The 5055-nt window shown below is 34.7% G+C and overlaps 1 long non-coding RNA gene across 1 annotated transcript; it reads right to left on the minus strand.

Annotated features, from left to right (window-relative positions):
- Nucleotides 1-3218: 3218 nt before the first annotated feature.
- Nucleotides 3219-3775, minus strand: LOC107713646 (uncharacterized). Its single transcript, XR_001636914.1, has 4 exons — nucleotides 3733-3775; nucleotides 3570-3653; nucleotides 3421-3474; nucleotides 3219-3332 (listed from the first exon to the last, which is right to left on the minus strand). It is a non-coding gene; the product is annotated as an uncharacterized LOC107713646 (long non-coding RNA).
- Between the last annotated feature and the right edge of the window lie 1280 nt (nucleotides 3776-5055).

The following is a 5055-nucleotide window of genomic DNA, read 5'->3' on the forward strand; positions in this document are numbered from 1 at the left end:
ACCACTCGCCCTGAGACTATTCAAATGAAACCAAACATGACTGTAAATCTTATTTGCATTCATATAGAACATTATACTATTGACCATTCTGAGTGAATCAAGTGGAGGGAGGATGGGTAAGGGGAAGGAAGAAGATGAAAAGGAACTGATGCATATGTGAGCGAGGCGTTTCCTGCACCACCACTCTGTGGGGTGTCTCGAAGATGCCCGTGTAAGTTTGTATTGTCTGTTTCTCAGAAGATCAAAGTATCTGAGTTTCTTTTATCCTTACAAAAGGTACTAACCTATTTCTCCCAAATCCTTCTGTGCTCACAACCGCTGTCATATAAAAATTACGAAAAGATTACAATTATTTATTATGACTGCATGCTACATTATTTTCTCCTTTGTGTGTTCCTCTTCACCATCTCTGGCTTCTGTCAACGGCCATTTACAGTTGGTTTATTTGTCCAGTTAAAGAATTAGTTAGAAGTGTATCCAGTTAACAAGGATGTCCTCTCAATTCACAGCGCTATGTACATTGCTTAGCCACATGTACCAGGCCGGTTTTTTAAAGTATGGATGAGATTGTGGCTGTCAAATGCGGCTTTACGGAGCTCAACGGCTCTGAACGGCTCTAGCCCAAGCTGTGATATAAACGAACGCTATTGGCTATTTTAAAAAGGGGCGGGGCTGCTTGATATGTCCCGCCCTGTCTTCCTATTTCAGTTAAAATGACGTCAACACATAGAGTAACGCTGCGTGTTTCTAAGCATTTCAGGGGACCTTTAAAAATTCATACCCTTTGTGTAATTCAAACTGGTTTACCATTTGAACCGGTATATTGTCCAGCACAAGTGGTGTTTTGTTTTGTTTTTAACCCATTTCACTCAAAACAGAAAGACATTGCAAGCTTACTCATGTAAATTCTTTTTTACTTACTTTTTAACTTAGTCTTAGATAATTAATATAGATTGTACAGAGATAATTAATCTCAAAAATGCAAAACGCATAAAAAGAAAGATTGAAACACACTACAGAAGTTTAAATATCTGAAGACATTTTAAAATGTAAGACAATGGCATCATAAACTTTGAAAAATTGTTACAGCGAACCAACAAAGTAAGCACCACCAAATCAAGAATAGCAATGCACAGTGAAAAATATACAAGAACGGAATTTTTAGGGCGTGAATATGTTTGCTGACTTATAAAAATGTTCTAAATTTTCTATTTGATCTGTTTTCTATTTTGACATGTCATTTTTTGTCCAGCCCATATATATGTTTATCATTCTGCTATAATCATTGCAATTTCGAGAGTGAATCCTGCATTTAAATGCAGATGTCACAAAACTTTGCAGCATGCATGTGGCCGTTGGTCCTCTAAGCAGCAATAAAAACAAAACTTTTATTCAAATTATGCATTATTAATAATTATTTATAGAAAGTGTACAGAGTGATCCCTTAATAATCACTAAAAGGTCACTCGCTTTAGTTCATCACAATCTCAGAGACTTCTGCTGCACTCTTGCAAAAACTTATAACCAATTATAACCAATGATGCTGACTGCTCTTAATTACATAATTCTCTATATTTTATTTGTTATATGAGATGATTTGTGAGCATGCAGAACACTAAACAAAAACTCTGGCGTTTTGAGCAGTATTGAGTGGACTCTGAATAACAAGAAAGATGTGTTTTGTGCTAACAGCCATTGATAAGTCTGCCATCTACTACTGGATAAACTGCAGCTATAATCATAGGTTCTCTTTAGGTTGCTACAAAAATCTCCCAATGTTCTGGGAAGGTTATTTTATGGTTATAAAAAATAAAGCCTAAAATGATCCATTAGAGAACGTTGTGTATAGGTTATATTTAGGTTATTAACTGCAACATTCTAGGTTAGCTTTTGCTTACAAAAAAGAACAAATAGTGAATTTGGTTCTCCAAAAAGAAAAATAAATAGCCAACTGAAAGGGAACCATATGGGAATGTTCTGTGTTTGCTGGGTCACTGACACCTTTGGTTTACTTAGTTGAGCTTTTAAAAAGACACTTGTTATCAGTTTTATGGCACTAGCACTATTGGATGAAAGCAAAACTTGAAATGAATTGAGCTAAATAATAACTGGCATTTAAATGATAATTTTGCTACAGTTTTTGCTTGGACATGTTAAACAGATCTAATCAATTTGGGTAATACAATTTCATTTTAATTTTGCAACTTATAAAGCATTAAAATATGTTTTTAATTCACATATTAAAACTAGTGTAGAAGATGGCAAATGTAAATGATATAATTGAATTTTCATTTTGCACTAAATGTTGCACATATGTATGGGAAAATGTCAATTTAAATACAGAAATGCATTGCCATTTTACATGTTGCATTGTCATTTTGCATATTACATTTCAAAATGAATTTTGCTACCCATGCTTCCATAGAGGTAAGGCTGTTCTCGGCGGGTTCATGAGCGCTGAACAGCCGCTGACGCCTTAAAGCTCACATCTTCGAAAACGTCAAAGCAAATGTTCAAATAGGTGCTATCTTATTAAATAAAACACATATTTGAAGTCTAAACAACTGCATTCTCGCCTGAATACTCTTAATACTACACTCTAAAAAATGCTGGGTTGTTTCAACCCAACTCTGGGTCAAATATGGACTAACCCAACCATTGGGTTAAATTTTTACCTTAAATTTTTAACCCAAAAGTTGGGTTAGTCCATATTTGACCCAAAGTTGGGTTGAAACAACCCAGCATTTTTTAGAGTGTACATTCCGTGACACAACATATGGTGGTATTTGTAAAACTATAGTGGGTTTGATCGTCAGGAGGGATACAAAGGGTGCAGTTCACGTGGCGATGATAGCAGAATCATGGCTGGAGAGACCTCTTAGCCAATTAAAGTAAGAACCATTTGTAATTGTTGTAAATAAGACAATTATAGCACATTTTATTTTTTATTTTTGACATTTTATTGACACTTAAATCAAGCACATACAACTTTATATATATATATATTTATTTATTTATTTATTGCTTTATGCTTTTTCCAAACAACAATTTACACATTTAGTATTACTAAAAAACGTTTTTACAGTAAAATGCTTTAACTTTCTGAGTAAAACTTCTCCAATCCCTCCCAAAGGTACTTACACCATATTACCACTAGGACCAGTAAATTGTAATGTATAAAAAAGTAATTTTATTGTAATTTGTATTTTGCGTGTTCAGTATTTGTAATTATAACTGGCATGAAAAGTATGCCAAAAAAAAGTGTATATCAACTTGTTTCAGCTTCAGTGCCGGTGGGTTCATATTTTGCTCTGGTGTTTAGTGGCTTTCACCTGTGATTAAGAGATTGAACAGTGAGATGAAATCACATGTTTATTTTGTGTGTAAAACATTCTGTGATTATTACCTGTAACATCTCACCTGTGTGTGCAGAGAGCTGTAGGTCACCTCGTCCTCCACAGATACCGGACTGCTCTGGAGATATGAAAGATGATTAAGAAGAACACTGACAGTTAGATTAATGTTATTGCATTATGGAACAACTGAGATCAGATATTCTTTGAACGTACTGCTTTAGTTTTAGGTCGTACTGTCACAGAAGTGTAAGTCACATCATTCTCTGCAGCCTCTGAAGATGAACTGGCACCATTTCCCTGTGCATAAACACATCTGATGCTCTAAATCTCTCAGGTATGAGTTTTTAACTCAAATTGTTTGTTAATTCAGACTTACTGTGTCACTGGCTCTGTCAGTGCTCACATTGGTATCATTTCTGTCTGTTAGTGAGAGAACAAATGAAATTATCATTCGGTCAGTTGGAAACAGGATTCAGGATTCTTTGAAGAATAGAAAGTTCAAATGAACAGCATTTATTTGAAAAAGAAATCCTTTTTAAGCATTATAAACGTCATTACTGTCACTTCTGATCAATTTAATGCATCCTTGCTAAATAATTATTAATGGAATCTGTCTTATAATAAGAAAAGTCAGCAGTACTGACTATGCTTCTTTCTCAGTATTACAGCTGACACGATAATCACCATCAGCAGCACAACCGCTGGGATCCACACCTCCAGATATCCATAATGCCTGTGATGATGAACAATACAAAAGATTCAGAGATCAGCCTGTAATGTGTCCAAAAATATAATGTGATCATAATTGAAATATACTTGTCATAGAGTATATATGAGTCATATATGCATACACACACACTGCATCACTGTTACTGCAGTCATGATCTTAAAAATAGTACTTCTGCAGAATCTATATTTACCTTGGTCCATTTTTAGAAGCGGATTTTCAAATTGTATTGCTAGTTGTAGTGAACACGTCACGCAGTCACAAAAATATCACTTCCTCAGTCACACACACACGTCATTTAGCATTGTAATTTATGAGGAATTAGTATTTTTCAGTTGAATGTTAAAATGCATGTTTGAACTGTGAGATGAAGCTGCTCTGTCACATCCAGTGTTATTCCTTCAATCTCCACAGCACACCAATAAGCTCCAGTGTCTTCATACTGCAGGTTTCTCATAGTCACAGTAAAGAAACTGATCTGGATGATCAAGTACTGACACTTTTCCTTTGGTTTCATTAGCATATGCCAGAATAGAGCAGTAATTGTATGCTGCTTTCGCATGAAAGCACCAGTACTACTTGTGTTCAGTGTATTTCCTGTCATAATGACATGGAATAATGAGTGATCCTCCAGTCTGAACTGTTAACAATCTGCATTCAGAACCTGGATAAAAAAAAAAGACCAACTTTTGAGTTTGAGTACTTTGTCAATGTTAATAATAGAAGATGCATGTATACATGCTACACTTTTTAGCTCAATTACTTTCTTTTCTTTTAGTATTTAAGTTCATAACTTATACAAGTTATCAATGCAAAACATGCACTTGGACTTTTTTTTTAAATCAAGATTTTAGGTCAAATTTAAAGGGGTCATATGATGCGATTTCAATTTTTCCTTTCTCTTTGGAGTGTTACAAGCTCTTGGTGCATAAAGAAGATCTGTAAAGTTGCAAAGACTCAAAACCAAAGAGA

This window comes from Sinocyclocheilus rhinocerous, unplaced genomic scaffold (genome assembly GCF_001515625.1).
Source record: "Sinocyclocheilus rhinocerous isolate Xijiao unplaced genomic scaffold, SAMN03320098_v1.1 scaffold898, whole genome shotgun sequence".
NCBI classification, from domain to species: domain Eukaryota; kingdom Metazoa; phylum Chordata; class Actinopteri; order Cypriniformes; family Cyprinidae; genus Sinocyclocheilus; species Sinocyclocheilus rhinocerous.